Source organism: Bos javanicus, chromosome 7 (assembly GCF_032452875.1).
Source record: "Bos javanicus breed banteng chromosome 7, ARS-OSU_banteng_1.0, whole genome shotgun sequence".
NCBI lineage: Eukaryota > Metazoa > Chordata > Mammalia > Artiodactyla > Bovidae > Bos > Bos javanicus.
The window spans coordinates 61,482,607-61,499,036 of NC_083874.1; the positions used below are offsets into that span (position 1 = coordinate 61,482,607).

A 16,430-nucleotide genomic window follows, 5' to 3' on the forward strand; every position below is an offset into this window, starting at 1 on the left:
TCATCTGCATATCTGAGGTTATTGATATTTCTCCCAGCAATCTTGATTCCAGCTTGTGCTTCTTCCAGCCCAGCGTTTCTCATGATGTACTCTGCATATAAGTTAAATAAGCAGGGTGACAATATACAGCCTTGACATACTCCTTTTCCTATTTGGAACCAGTCTGTTGTTCCATGTCCAGTTCTAACTGTTGCTTCCTGACCTGCATATAGGTTTCTCAAGAGGCAGGTCAGGTAGTCTGGTATTCCCATTTCTTTCAGAATTTTCCACAGTTTATTGTGATCCAAACAGTCAAAGGCTTTGGCATAGTCAATAAAGCAGAAATAGATGTTTTTCTGGAACTCTCTTGCTTTTTCCATGATCCAGCAGATGTTGGCTGGATTTGATCTCTGGTTCCTCTGCCTTTTCTAAAACCAGCTTGAACATCTGGAAGTTTATGGTTCACATATTGCTAAAGCCTGGCTTGAAGAATTTTGAGCATTACCTTACTGGAGTGTGAGATGAGTGCAATTGTGCGGTAGTTTGAGCATTCTTTGGCATTGCCTTTCTTTGGGATTGGAATGAAAACTGACCTTTTCCATTCCTGTGGCCACTGCTGAGTTTTCCAAATTTGCTGGCATATTGAGTGCAGCATTTTCACAGCATCGTCTTTCAGGATTTGAAATAGCTCAACTGGAATTCCATCACCTCCACTAGCTTTGTTTGTAGTGATGCTTTCTAAAGCCCACTTGACTTCACATTCCAGGATGTCTGGCTCTAGGTGAGTGATCACACCATCGTGATTATCTGGGTCATGAAGCTCTTTTTTGTACAGTTCTTCTGTGTATTCTTGCCACCTCTTCTTAATATCTTCTGCTTCTGTTAGGTCCATACCATTTCTGTCCTTTATCGAGCCCATCTTTGCATGAAATGTTCCCTTGTTATCTCTAATTTTCTTGAAGAGATCTCTAGTCTTTAGCCCCTTAGTCATGTCCAATTCTTTCTGACCACATGGACTATACCTCAGGTATGTAGAGAGGCACTGCAACCAAACAACACAAATGTAACACAGGTAACTGCAGATAGAAAGTGTCTAGAGTTCAAGACGGAGACGGCAATGGCACCCCACTCCAGTACTCTTGCCTGGAAAATCCCATGGGCAGAGGAGCCTGGTAGGCTGCAGTCCATGGGGTCGAGAAGAGTCAGACACGACTGAGCGACTTCACTTTCACTTTTCACCTTCATGCATTGGAGAAGGAAATGGCAACCCACTCCAGAGTTCTTGCCTGGAGAATCCCAGGGACTGGGAGCCTGGTGGGCTGCCATCTATGGGGTTGCACAGAGTCGGACATGACTGAAGCGACTTAGCAGCAGCAGCAGCAGAGTTCAAGAGGTGGGCAAACTTTGGAGCCAGGCACTTATCAGGTCAGTTTTTCTTGGAATTTGAGGACAACAATCGCATCTCACTGCAGACCCAACAATGAAATTCATTTCACAGTGAGGCCTCCATTGTCCCCCAGACCCCAAACAGATTCCCCCTGGCCTTGGACTACGGACTGTAACCAACTGAGCAGGACCAATGGGGCCTTCCTGGGACAGAGATTCCTCCATGTCTACTTCCTATCCCTTTGTAGAAAAACTTGATCCTCCAAGGCCTTTCCTGAGTTCCAAAGAATAAATTTAACCCAAGAAGATGTAGAAACCAAAACAGTCAAGCAAGACAAAATAATAATTCAACCATTAAACAAAATCAAGGACCTTTAGTTCATCCTCAAGGATTATAGATAATATTCTGAACCGAATCCTTTGAGCTGTTTGCAGATATTGAAACGGATGAAACGTAAGATGTTTAAGAGATACAGTACAGGGAAGGTCATGACCATTAAGCAAAATACAAGTAGTAAGAGCATTCAGAGGTAATAGCACCCCCGCCTGAGGTTTTGTCCTGGCCTGCGGTACCACACCCTCTGTCCACTCTGTCCCCACAGCCAGTGCCCAGTACTGGAGAGGCAGTATAATAACAGACAATGGGTTAATATAGTGTGAAAGTGTTACTTGCTCAGTCATGTCCGACTCTTTGGGATCCCATGGACTGTAGCCCACCAGGCTCCTCTGAACACAGAATTCTCCAGGCAAGAACACTGGAGTGAGTAGCCCTTCCCTTCTCCAGGCGATCTACTCAACCAAGGGATCGAACCCAGGTCTCCTGCATAGCAGGCAGATTCTTTACCATTTGAGCCACCAGGTAAGCCTAAAATATAATTTAATATAATATAAAGAAAGCTGAGCACCGAAGAATTGATGCTTCTAAACTGTGGTGTTGGAGAAGACTCTTGAGAGTCCCCTGGATTGCAAGGAGATCAAACTATCCCATCCTTAAGGAAATTGGTCCTAAATATTCATTGGAAGGACTGATGCTGAAGCTGGAAATCCAATATTTGGGCCATCTGATGTAAAGAACTGACTCATTGGAAAAGACCCTGATGCTGGGAAAGATTGAAGGGAGGAAGAGAAGGGGACAACAGAGGATGAGATGGTTGGATGGCATCACTGACTCGATGGACATGAGGTTGAGTAAACTCTGGGGGTTGGTGAAGGACAGGGAAGCCTGGTGTGCTGCAGCCCATGGGGTCGCAAAGAGTGGAACGCGACTGAGTGACTGAACTGAACTGACTGAATATAATATAATAAATAGAATAGAATAGAATATGTTTTTCTCCAGTGGGGGGCCCAGATTAATTACTTTAGTAGTCTTAGGCGGGGCTAGGTAGAAGACAGGTGAAATCTGTAGGTCCCTTTCTGATCCTATTCCCCATGAGGTAGCAAACTCAAACCACCAGTAACCTGCAAGCTCCAAGGCCATTTTACAGTGTGCTCCCTTGGGGAAGTGAGTTATTGTCCTGACGAATAGTTGGCAGTGGTCCTCTGGTGGTCAAGAGTTGAAATTGGATTGTGTCGCTGCTTGGTAACAGGGCAGAAGCACTGGGATGTGTCCATGAGTTGAGAAAGCAAGTTTCCTGTCTCTGTAGTTGTTTAAGTCCATTCAGAGCCCAGCAGCAGTGAAACTACCGTTTGTATCAGTCCATTCTTAAACTTCATGGTTGGTAAAATGGCTTCCTTGGTCACTATCGATTTCCATGGAGGGCTGTATGTCATGCACAGCTGTTCTAGACCCCTGAGTAGTGCCCTTTTCCCATTATTCAACTTTTGTAGCACTGCTGATCACATGTGGCCATTTCATCACACTATATCATTGCTCTGCCCCTTTCCTGAGCTGGGACCAGAAGACCGAGAGTCCTCATATCATCTTGCCACTGCCACTGACTACATCCAAATTGTTCCAGGTAACCAATACACAATCCTGTCCCTGAGTTAATATCCCTAAGACTTACGTCTGTAACTATTTAATAGTGTCAGGGGTATGCTTGTCTTTTCTGACCAGTTAACATTCAAGTATTTGATAGATAATCCAGGTCCTTACATTCTATCTGTACCCACTAGCTGTCCTCATGCAGTCACATGAGCCATGAGCTGCTACTTTTTAAACTGAAAAGGCTCTGAAGTTAACAGGATAGCATCAGCTTTATGGAAGAGAAAGACATTTTTGTGGTAGTCAGCTGCACAGTGCTCCATTCAAGTGGCAGTCACCCTTACTCCCACAATTTTCCATTCCCTGTCCTTATTTCTTGACATCTCAGCACTCCCAGGAGTTTCTTGGGCTGGCTCGTCAATTGCTGGGCTGCACCCCAGCAAGTGTTGTAGTTGCCCAGCCTCAAGACTAAAGAAAGGGTCTGGAAGTAGTGACAGAAACATCAATGGTTTATTGGACAGGGGATTTAACACGTCCAAAACAAATGGGTCTGGAGCAACACCCTCATTGTGAGTGGCAGCCAGCAGGCAGGACATGGCAAGTAATGTGAGCTACTATGAGGAAATGGAGGCCACCATTTATAGGAGGAATTGACGTCAGGGTCGTTCATCAGTTACCATGGAAACCAGGAGCTGGGGCACCTCAGGTTCAGGACCATCACAAGGGCAGATGTTTCCCTTTAATAACCTAGCGGTTGGAGACACTCTAGCCTGAGGATTAGAACAGTCACTGGCTGGGGCAGGGGACAGCAAGCTCATGTGAGCAGGGTACAAGCAGGACTGGTGGGGCAGCAGATGTACAGGAACAGGAGAACAGCCAGCTCGAGTGGCCTGACCATACAAGCAGACACACAAAAGGCCAAATACCGTATGATTCCTCCAAACATCTAGAATGGGAAAATTCACAGGGAAAGTAAACTAGAGGTTATCAGAGGTTGAAAGAAGAGGGAATGGGGAGTTTAATGGTCCAGGGTTTCCGCTCGGGGTGACAGAAAATATTAGAAATAGAGATATGTTTGTACAACACTGGGAAGGTAATTAATGCTTAAAAGTGGTTAGAATGGGGACATCCCTGGAGGTCCAGTGGTTAGGACTTCATGCTTCCACTGCAGGGGGCAACTTCCAAAAAAAAGTGGTTAAAATTGCAAATTTTACACTATATATTTTTTAGCACGATTAAAATACATACATGGCATTAAAGGGAACTCTAAAAAATTGAGATTAAAGTTTACATTCCATAAAATAATGCTTTAAAGTGTACAACCAGTGGGTTTTAGTATATTCACAAAAATATACTAAATTGATGTATTTTCAGTCATCACCACTCTCTAATTCTAGAACATTTAATCACCTCAAAGAAAAAAAAAAGGTTCATATCCATTAGCAGCTGTTCCTCATTCTTCCTTCTTCCCAGTCTCTGGCACACACTCAATTACTTTGTTTCTATGGGTCACTTATTCTGAAGATTTCACATAAACAGAATCCTACAATATATGGCCTTTTGTGTCTGGTTTCTTTCACTAAAACATAATGTTTTCAAAGTTCATCCACGTTGAAGCATGAATCAGTACTTCAAACTGTTTTCCACAGTGACCAAACCAGTTTGCATTCCTGCCAGCAATGTACAAGGGTTCCAGGTTTTCCACATCCTTGCCAAAACTTATTATTTTCCATTTAAAAAAACTATCTATCTGAGTGGGTGCAAACTGGTTTTTAATTTGCGTTTCTCTGATAATTAATGATCTTGAGCATCTTTTCATGTGTTTGTTGGCCATTTGCATGTCTTTGGGGAAATGTCTATTTAAGACCTTTTGCCCATTTAAAAAAATGTTCTAAAATGTATTATTTATCTTCATGTTTGGCTGCGCTGGGTCGTCATCGCTGCTTGAGGGCTTTTTCTGGTTGTGGGGAGCAGGGCCCACTCTCTGGGTGCAGTGCTCAGGTTTCACACTGTGGTGACCTCTCTTGCTGTGGAGCACTGGCTTCCAGGCACATGGGCTTCAGCAGTTGCAGCACAAAGGCTCAGTGCTTGCAGCTCCTGGGCTCCAGGGCACAGGCTCAAAAACTGTGGTGCACAGGCCCAGCCACTCCACAGCATGTGGAATCTTCCGGACCAAGCACTGAACCCATGTCTCCTGCATTGGCGGGGTGGATTTTTAACCACTTAACCACCAGGGAAGTCCTGTTCACGTTTGAATTGTCTTTTTTTTTTTCTTCTTGAGTTGTAAGAGTTCTTGATACATTCTGGATAAATGGACCCTTCTCAGGTCATTTAGGTCTTTGATCCATTTTGAGTTGATTTTTGTACATTGTGTTCCTTTGCGTAAGGCTAGCCAGGCAAAGAGGAGGATTAAGACTCATGAGTGTCACCCCACCCCATGTTCTCTCCACAGACACTGAGAACTCTGGGCCAGAGGTTCCCAAACACTCACCTGTGCCAGTCACAGATACTTACAGCCTCAGAATCAATTGGGCAACTTCCAAAATTCAAATATTCAAATGCTCCAAATTCTAATGCAGGACCTCTAGGAAGGGCCCAAGAATCTGTGTTTTACCAGGTTCCCCAGGGGTTCTGCTGTGCATCCAGGTCTGGGAGCTGCTGGGGCTGGCAAGTCTTGATCACTTTAACCCGGTGCGCTTTCTTCCTGCCCTCTGCTGTACCAGGCTGTGTGTTTCTAGGGTGGCGTTCGGACATGGATCCCTGTTCCAGATGACCCATCCCAAAAGACCCATAAAATCCCCTCTCTTTCAAGTCTTTCTTTCATCTCTTCCCTCCTTCCCTCTGCTTGCCATATTTATAGCTCTTAAATCTCTCTTCTTATAGGAAGTCTTCCTGGCTAGCCTCTACATACTCTTTGATCACAGATATTCATAGTCATTTTGAAATTATAGAAATAGAATTTCTATAAATTATAAAGAGTATGATACAGGACTTCCCTGGTGGTACAGTGGGTAAGAATCTGTCTGCCAATGCAGGGGACAAGGGTTCAATCCCTGGTTCTGGAAGATTCCACATGCCACGGAGCAGCCAAGCCCATGCCCCACAACTACTGAGCCCACACTCTAGAGCTCGTGTGCTGCAGCTGTTGAAGCCCTAGAGCCTGTGCTCTGCAACAAGAGAAGCCTCTGCAATGAAAAGCCTGCACACCTCAGTGCAGAGCAGCCACCACTCCTGTGCGTAGCAACGAAGACCCAGTGCAGCCAAAAAAATTTTTAAAAACCACTTTTATAAAATAAGAGTATGATACTATAATTTATAATGTATGGGTTACATTAGAGGTAATATTGTTATAGTATATATTTATATTATCATATACATATTTTTTATCATATTACGATCTTTAATTACAGGTATTTAGTCCCAGTGCATAGATATATGAGTTAAGCATGATGTGGTAGAGCTGAGAAGGCCCATCTAGTCTCTTAGTTCATCGCTTCTCCATTTTTCAGAAGGGGAAATTGAGGCCAAGGGGCATAGATAATAGGGCTCAAATGACTTTAAGGACCCTTGGCCCCCATATCCCTTGCTCACTTGGCTGTAAGCTCACCCAGGACTCACCCACCCAGTTCTCTAACTGCCTGACTCATAGCAGCCTGTGGTCTAAGTAGGGGAGGCTGAGGCCAGTCCTCAATGGTTTGCCCAGCCCCCATCCAGCTTCCAGCCTTTACATGAGGGCCATGGCCATCTACACAGCTGGAGTCAGTTATCCAGATGTTTATGGGTCTTTGCCTCTGGTGTTTATAGTTCCGCCTTTGGGTCTGCTTTGCATCCCGCTCTAATTAGAACAATACCCCAGAAGGCGGTATGAGGGGGGAACCACTGGATGGAGAGCCGTGGGCTGGACCTGTGCCCTGGCTTCTGCCTAGCATCCATTTAACAAGGTCTTTGGGCCTCTTTCAAGGACGCAGGAAGGACAGCAAGATGGCGCCAATTAAAAGTGGATGAGAAAGCAAACACAGAGTAGGAGGAGAAAGGAGAGGCAAGAAAAAGGCTAAAGATGCAGGCTACCACGACTCCAGCGCTTCACACAGGCAAAGCCTTGGGCCAAATCTTTCCTTTTAAGAAAATATATTTTTTAATCACAGAAGTTATAGATGTCCATTGTGGAAAAGTGAGAGCATATAGACAAATCAGAAGAAAACAAAGATGTCTATACCTATGACTCTGGAATAATCACTGTTAACATTTTAGGACTTTTCCTTTCTGATGTATAAATTCATTTTGTAGAAATGAGAATATACCAACATTTTATTTTGCTTTTCAATCATAATAAATTGTCAGCATCTTTTTGTTGTTGTTTAGTCTCTCAGTTGTGTCCAACTCTTTGCTACCCCATGGACTGTAGCCTGCCAGGCTTCTCTGTCCGTGGGATTTCCCAGGCAAGAATACTGGAGTGAGTTGCCATTCTCTTTTTTAGAGGATCTTCCCAGACTCAGGGATCGAACTCATGTCTCCTGCATTAACAGGTGGATTCTTTACCACTGAGCCATCAGGCAAACCTCATCAACATCCTTACATGTTACTAAATATTTTCCTACTATTAACATATCAAATTGTCTCATTTCCATTTTCATCGAGATACATGATTGTTGGCAAAAGAATAGCAGTCATCAGTGAAGTGCACAAAATCTAAAGCATAAGAGTCTCTCTTTTCTGGGTCCCTGGGCTAACACTTCTAACTCTTTGGTGGGCTTCCTTCACAAGCTCTCCTATGCACATTATAAAGCTGTATTATAGTTTATTTAAATGATCCCCTTGCTTTGAACACTGAGGTTAGGTACCCAGCTGTGGCTTGAAGCCCATGGGCAGCCAGTATGGTCAGGGAATCTTCCTAGGACCAAAAGCAGATGAGTTTCTCTCAGAAAATCCCATCAGTGTATCATAATGAATAATGTCCTCCACACCATGCTGGCAGGAACCACAGGAACAAGTTCCACTGCTCTGTTTCCTTGGGAATTCACGTTTGCTTTTATTTTTCAAATTAATGTAAGTAATACACATTCAATTGCAGGAAAAAAAGTGTAAATACAAGCACGCCAACCTAAGAAAATTGAAATGACTCATAATGCACTTTGTTGTCTCTAATCATAAAAGCTAATGTTTATTGGACGCTTGCTCTGTGCTAGTCTCACTGTGCTAAGGGCCTGCACACATCACAGAGGCGGTGTCGTTCATCTTACAGAGGAGGCAGGCTGGCTTTGAGGTTTGGTGCCTTGTCCATCATCCCCTGGCTACAGGGTGGCAGTGTCTGCCTTCGGACCAGGCCTTGTAGCTTCTGAATCTACACTCTTACACCATACCTCCTGCTTCCTCTACATGTCTGCCTGAAGGTTTTCTTCTTCGGCTTTATTTTTCTGACCATCTCCTGTATCATTAAATATTCTTGGAATTCAGTTTTGTGAATGTCCCACTCTTTAATTGTTGACTGTGTTAAATCTTTAGTATCGTAAACAAAGCCACTTGAGCATTTTTGGAGCTTAACCCTTGAGCACATCTGCAGTTATGACCACAGAGCTGTTTTCTCCAATTGCCCTCGCTGACCAATCACAGCAACGGGCATGGGGGTGTGGGTGAGGGGGGACACTAGTGAGATGTGAACACCAGCTGTTGGCTCTGTCAGCTCACCTGGAGGGAGATGTCCTACTCTACGGAGCAGACAAAAGGGACGGCTCATCTTAAAACTGTCCTCCAGAAGTGGGTTCTCAGCAGAGCTCAGAGAACCACTGAAAGGCTAAGAGCTAGAAATGACTCCCCTGTAGCCACATCAATACAGCCCCCTCAATTTCCCAGATGGTTGAGTCAGAAGAGGAACAGAGAAAACCGATCTAAGGGAGTGGGTGGGCATCTTCAACAGAGGGGAAAGGAAGCTCTCGTTTCTCTGGGGAGACTGATTTGGAGTTTGGAGCCCGGCCCATAGAACAGCTCACAAGGCCCCAAGGCTTTGTTCCCAACCCTCTGAAAAGTAGGGAAGGTGTGTCTCAGAGCCCAGTGGGGCAGATGGGGCATCTGGTCTACCTGGGTGCTTGGCTGAGTCTTGAAGGACTGGTCAACCTGGGTGGGAAAAGGAGAGGTTCCAGGCAGGTGAAAACAGGAACGAAGACTGGAGGAGAAGGACAGAGGGCCAAGGGCTGCCAAGGAGCTGAAGGCCTTAGTCTGGAGAGTGGGAGTGGGGGCAGGGGTAAGGAAAGAGGGGTGATGAAGCTGGAGACTTTTGGCAGGTAGGTCCTGGGGCCTCATCTAAGGTATAAGGAGTCTGCACTTTATCCCGACGGTGGCAGGACTGCCATCCTGGTTTGGTACAAAAACACAGGTTTGTGCCTCCCCCCGATACTCCCACCTCCCCTCTGTTGTAAAATGCCCAGGAGCTGCTCCACCGTGCCAGGTGCTGGGCGGGGGTGTGGAGGAGGACATGGGTCCTGGAGCCTCTAGACAGGGCCAGAGACCCTCAGGGAAGGCGCTCTCAGCTCCCATGGCAGGTCACCCCACGCCGGCCGCCCTGCTGCAGGTGGTGTGGCAACAGGAGCCTGGTCCCTGGAGCCTCGCGTCCAGCTCTGCCTCTCCCAGCAGTGTGGCTGCAGCCTGGCTGTTTACCTTTCTGGATGAGTTTTGCTGCATGTATAATGGAAACATTAATAGGAGGAGGAGGAGAATCAAGTAAGATGCTGCATGTAATGCACAGAGCACAGCACCCAGAAAGTGCTCAATATGTGTTAGTAGTTCAGTCGTGTCCAACTCTTTGCAACCCTGTCCATGGCTCCACTGTCCATGGGATTCTCCAGGCAAGAATACTGCAATGGGCTGCCATTTCCTTCTCCAGGGGATCTTCCCGACCCAGGGATCGAACCCAGGTCTCCTGCATTGCAGGCAGATTCTTTATCATCTGAGCCACCTGGGAAGCGCTACATTCATTATTCCCATCCTGTCTGCCATAGAGGAGGGAGGCCGGCCACCCCCTGCTTGCCCACCTCCTTCATGAAGCTGAGGTCTGCTTCTCTAGCTTGCTTGGTGAGGCCTTTTCAAGTGTGAGGGGAGCAGATGGAACCACAGAGGTGGCTGTAGCCCTCCCCTGTTCACAAAGAAAGTCATGATGGAGACCAGTCCCCTTGCTCCAAGCTGGGGCCCTTTCCCTTCCCCCATTAAATTGAGTATGTGAGCCCCCTGGCCCCCTGATAGGCTGGACTCTAGGAGCAAAGCACACACCCTGTTCCAGGCCGTTTCTCCATGCTAAGCTCCATCTCACTGAAACCCCGCAGGTCCGGGAAGAGACTCTGTTACTCCCCTCTACATGGAGGGTGGCGCCAGGCCCAGAGAGCTTCTGTGCATTGCTCGGACTGAGCCTGTGGGTGGCAGGGCCAGGACGCCTCCCTTCTCTGTCTGACCACAGGCCCTGGCTCTTAACAGAGGTGCAGCCTGTCCCCCCAGCCCAGCATCCCCCCGAGGTCCCCTCACATGCCTCCCTCCCCGAGGCTGCCCACCTGGCCCGGCCTGTGCGGAGGTGAGCCCTGCCGGGCTCTCACAAGGCACCATTCATCCAGGCAGGCTGCTGATGGAAACCATGTGTGGTGCGGCCGGCCAAGGTGGCGGCAGCTCCGGAAGCCAGGCCTGGCCGGGGGCCTGGGGGCCCTGGGAGGGTTGGGGGAGGAGGTCCAGCTGACCCACAGGCCTGTCGGGCTGCAGGGAGCTCCGGGCAGGACTGACCTCCCCCTCCTAGGCACACACCAAAGGGACTCTGAGCTGGGGCCCTGACTCCTGCACCCCGACTGGGGATGTGGGGGGCAGAGAGGCCCCCTCCAGGTGCAGATGGGGAGCACCTTGGGGCCCTTCCAACTGGGCAGGGTTCTGTTCCTGAGGACGGTGTGCTCGTGTGTGGCTGTGTGTGTGCTGACACCCAAGGAGGGTGTCCTGAGCCCTTGGGCCCATGAGCACATCAGGGTTTCCATAAAGCACATTGGTGCAGTGGTTAAGACTGTGGGCTCTGAAAGCTCACAGGCTTGGGTCTGAATTCCACCTCTGCTGCTTCCTGGCTGTATGACCGGAGACAAGCTGCCCAGCCTCTCTGATCTCTGCTCCTCATTCGCCAAAGGAGGCCTGGGGCCTGGTCAGAGGGCCGGAGCAAAGACACACTGGGGAGGGGGCAGGTGGTGTGGGGTTGGGGTTGGTTCTGGGCCCTAGCCCCCAGCCCCAGGGCCCCTGAAATCATTTTAGCCCTGACTCCTGACCTGACCTTTCTGGGAACTGGGAGGGTGCTAAGTGTGGGTGTCTGGGTCTCTTCTGAGGCCCAAGGTGCCAGATAGTGAGGGTGAGTGGGGAGCATTGGATCGCCAGCCGATGTGAGGTGCGGCTGAACTAGCCACCCCCTCCTGGGCCAAGAACAGAGCGGGGCATTGTTCACAGGGCCTCCTCCTTGGCACTGAGGCACCCACAGGAAGGGGTGGGAGGGCCAGGCCACGGCCAGCACTGACCACAGGCTTGGCTGAGCTGGGACCCTTCGGGGCCTTGGTGTCCCAGAAGGCACCCTGGTTTCGCAAGGAATGCACGTTCTACTGGGCGCCTCAGGCCTCATCCTGCCTGAGGTCGCAGGAGACAGACGCTTTGAGGGCACTTGGTCCTGGCTGAGCGTCTCTCGTGGATACCCTTGAGACATCCCCAAGGATTAGACTTGGCCGGGAATACAGCACCCAGAGATAGGGGGCCCCAGACCCCACCCTCTCCTCCAAGGACAAACCTGGAAGAGCCCTGTCCCCACCGACACAGGACAATGCCGAGGCCAGGGAGGAGGGGTGCCCGTATCACATGGCCCTCAGGGGTGGACACCCAGCATTTTCCTCTGGGGTGGGGGCTGCGGTGAGGGGGAGTGAGCAGATGGCTGTTGTGAAGAGGAGGACCTGAGCTGATATGGAACATCCCTCCACTTCCCAGCTGAGAGTCTGGCGCAGCCACATACCCTCCTTAAAGCTCCAGTTGCTTCTACAGCAGAGAACAGGATCCACCGCACAGGGCTGGATGAGTACTTTTCTGATGCAGACCCTGAGAGTGGCGGCACCATGTGCTGGAGGGAACCTGGGTTCAAGCTCCCAGCTCCTCCTCCTCAGCTGGGTGAGCTTGGGCAAGTCATTTTCTTCTAGAATAAAAGAGTTTGAAAAATCTTCCAAATTGGTTTGTTAGAGAAACAAACCAGCTGACTTGGACTTGGCATTACATCTGGCCCTAATGGTCAGCTTTATGTGTCAACTAGGCTGGCTGCAGTCCCCCGTTATTCAGTCAAATACTAGGTGTTTCTGAAAGGGTATCTTGTAAATGCGATTAAAGTACATAATCAGTTGAGTTTAAGTAAAGGAGATCAGGGGGCTTCCCAGGTGGCATTAGTGGTAAAGAACCCACCTGGCAATGCAGGAGACATAAGAGATGTGGGTTTGATCCCTGGGTCAGAAAGATCTCCTGGAGGAGAGCATGGCAACCCACTCCAGTATTCGTGCTTGGAGAATGCATGGACAGAGGAGCTTGGTGGGCTACAGGCCATAGGGTTGCAAAGAGTCGGATTGAAGCAATTTAGCACACAGGCAAGGGAGATTATTTTAGATAATCTGGGTGGTCCTGACTGGATCAGTTGGTAAGCCTTAGTAGCAGAGCTAAGGCTTCCTTGAAGAATATATTCTACTTGTGCCTGAGAGTTCTATCTTGCCCTTCCTGACAGACAACCTGTATTACAAAGGGTTCTCCAGAGAAACAGAGCTAATAGAATGTATACATACGGATACCCACAAGTAGTGTTGGTAAACTCAGGAGAGGTGATGGTATAGTTCCACCTTGAGTCTAAAAGCCTGAGAACCAGGAGAGCCAATGTTTCAGTTTGAGCCGAAAGGCAGGAAAAAGCTAACATCTTAGTTCAGAGACTGTCAGGCAGAAAGAATTCTCCCTTACTCACTAGAACATCAGTCTTTTTATTCAGACTTTCAACTGATTAGATGAAGCCCACCCACATTAGGGAGGGCTGTCTGCTTTACTTGGTCTACTGATAAAAATATCAATTTCATCCAAAACCATCCTCAGAGAAATGCTCAGAATAATGTTTGGCAAAATATCTAGACACAAGATCAAGTTGACATGAAATTAACCATCACCTATGGATTTCATGGTTGCCTAGCCAGCTTCTACAGTTGTGTAAGCCAGTTCCTTGCAGTAAATCTCTTAATATGTTCCTCCTACTGGTTCTGTTTCTCTGGTTGAACCCTGAGAAACTATTTAATGGTTTTAATATTTAATAGTTTTAACTATTTATTTAAATATTTAATATTTAATAGTTTTAACTATTTAATAGCAAATAGTAAATTTACTATTTGCTAGCAAATAGTAAATTAAAATAAGAATAGTAGTTATTATCATCAACGTCTTTGAGAATTCCCTAGCCGTGGGCTTGCATATTGTAGGCTCTTGGCAAATGTCATGGAGCCCTGTCTTAAAGGGAGCGTAAGTCATGTCAGTTTCTTTCATGACTCGAAAGGAGCCCAAGCAGCAAGGACAAGTCCCTTCCCAAGCCCTCAGCAATGAGCAGCTCCACAGCCCCAAACCATAACCGGGCTGGCATCTATGGGTGCCAAGGCCACATACATAGCTCCACTAGAACCTCTACCAAACACTTCACTTATTAACTAATTTAATCCTCGTAACAGCCCTGTGAAGCAGCCACTGTAATTCTCCCCATTTTACAGAAGGGAAAACTAAGTCACAGGGAAGCTCATGGTGTACACAAGATCCCAAAGCCAGGAAGTAAAGGATCAGAGCCCCAACCTAGACCACACTCTTCCCCTGCTGCTTTCAGGACAGCACAGGACGTGCCACCTCTAGAAACTAAAAGAGGTTTTGGAGTGAGAGTGTCAGGTTACTTTTATGTCTTCCCTCTTTACAAGATGCTAACGTGGGTCTGCTTGAACTTTGATCTCTGTTTGAATCCCAGCTTTGACCCTTCAATGCTTGATTCATCTTTGGATCCTGAGTATTTGGCGCAAGGAAATGGCAACCCACTCAAGTATTCTTGCCCAGGAAATTCTATAGACAGAGGAGCCTGGGGGGCTACAGTCCATGGGGTTGCAAAGAGCTGGACACGACTTGAAGCAATGTAGCACACGTATACAGGTGTCCAATAAATATTAATTATTACTCCTTTTTTCTGGACCTCAGTTTTCTCAGTTATACAGTGAGGTTCCTGATATATTCCTTGAGCTTTTAGGTGTCCAACTGATTTCCCTCTTTCTCATTTTTAATTTGTCACTTACTTATACCGCATTATGCCACCTGATGTGAAAAGCCAACTCACTGGAAAAGACCTTGATGCTGGGAAAGACTGAAGGCAAAAGGAGAAGGGGGCAGCAGAGGATGAGATGGTTAGATGGCATCACCAACTCAATGGACATGTATGTAAGCAAACTCCGGGACATGAATTTAAGTGAAGGACGGGGAAGCTTGGCATGCTGCAGTCCAAGGGGTCACAAAGAGTCAGACACAACTGAGCAACTAAACAAAAAGAACAACCTACTTACACATACACTCTTCTCTCCTGACACCCCTACCCTCACCGCTGATTGGCGGGGGGCGGGGAACAGAGGGAAAGGCAGCCTGAAAAGGAAGGGGAGATGCGGCACAGAGAAGAGAGGGGTGAAGGCCGGGACGTCTGCTCTGGCCTCTTCTCTCAGCGTTGTACTGGAGATTCTAACAAGACAATCACACAAGAAAAAGAAATCAAAGGCATCCAGATTGGGAAGGAAGATGTAAAACATGTCATGCAAATGACACGATCTTGTATCTAGACTAGCCCCAGGAATCTACTAAAAACCATTAGAACTAATGAATGAGTTCAGCAAGTTCGCAGGACACAAATCAATCTACCAAAATCAACTGTACTTCTGTACATTTGCAATGAACAACCTGAAAATGAAATTAAGAAAACAATTCCATTCATAATAGCATCTAAAAGAATAAAATAGCAATCCCACTGCTGGGCATACATACTGAGGAAACCAGAAGTGAAAGAGACACGTGTACCCCAATGTTCATCACAGCACTGTTTATAATAGCCAGGACATGGAAGCAACCTAGATGTCCATCAGCAGATGAATGGATAAGAAAGCTATGGTACATATACACAATGGAGTATTACTCAGCCATTAAAAAGAATTCATTTGAATCAGTTCTAATGAGGTGGATGAAACTGGAGCCTATTATACAGAGTGAAGTAAGCCAGAAGGAAAAACACCAATACAGTATACTAACGCATATGTATGGAATTTAGAAAGATGATAACAATAACCCTGTGTACGAGACAGCAAAAGAGACACTGATGTATGGAACAGTCTTATGGACTCTGTGGGAGAGGGAGAGGTTGGGAAGATTTGGGAGAATGGCACTGAAACATGTAAAATATCATGTATGAAACGAGATGCCAGTCCAGGTTCAATGCATGATACTGGATGCTTGGGGTTAGTGCACTGGGACGACCCAGAGGGATGGTATGGGGAGGGAGGAGGGAGGAGGGTTCAGGATGGGGAGCACATGTATACCTGTGATGGATTCATTTTGATATTTGGCAAAACTAATACAATTATGTAAAGTTTAAAAATAAAATAAAATTAAAATAAATAAATAAAATACATATGAATAAATTTAACAAAAGAAATGTAAAATTTGTGTCTGAAATAAAACATTGCTGAAATAAACTCAAGATTTCAAGAAATGGAAAAACATCATGTATTTATGGGTTGGAAGACTCCATTAGCGTTATTAAGAGGGCAATACTGGGACTTCCCTGGTGGCCCAGTGGCTAAGACTCTGTGCTCCCAACACAGGGCGCTCAAGTTTGATCCCTCGTCAGGTAACTAGATCCCACATGCTACAACTAAGACCTAGCTCAGGCAAATAAATACATGAATAAAAATACTTTTAAGAAGATGGAAATACTCCTCAAATTCATCTACAGATTTAATGCAATGCCTATCAGAATCCCAGCTGACTTCTTTGCGTGAATTAATAAGCTGATGCTAAAGTTCAAGGGATCCAGAATAACCAAAACAACCCTGAAAAAGAAGAA

General features: G+C 46.8%; 1 protein-coding gene and 1 long non-coding RNA gene across 3 annotated transcripts in view; both read left to right on the top strand.

Annotated features, from left to right (window-relative positions):
- TCOF1 (treacle ribosome biogenesis factor 1) overlaps window positions 1–16,430 on the top strand; it is a 291,309-nt gene that overhangs the window by 230,096 nt on the left and 44,783 nt on the right. The gene's annotated exons all lie outside the window — the stretch shown is intronic.
- Window positions 1,028–8,201, top strand: LOC133251485 (uncharacterized). The gene is made up of 3 exons (XR_009737645.1): window positions 1,028–2,224; window positions 3,193–3,323; window positions 7,251–8,201. It is a non-coding gene; the product is annotated as an uncharacterized LOC133251485 (long non-coding RNA).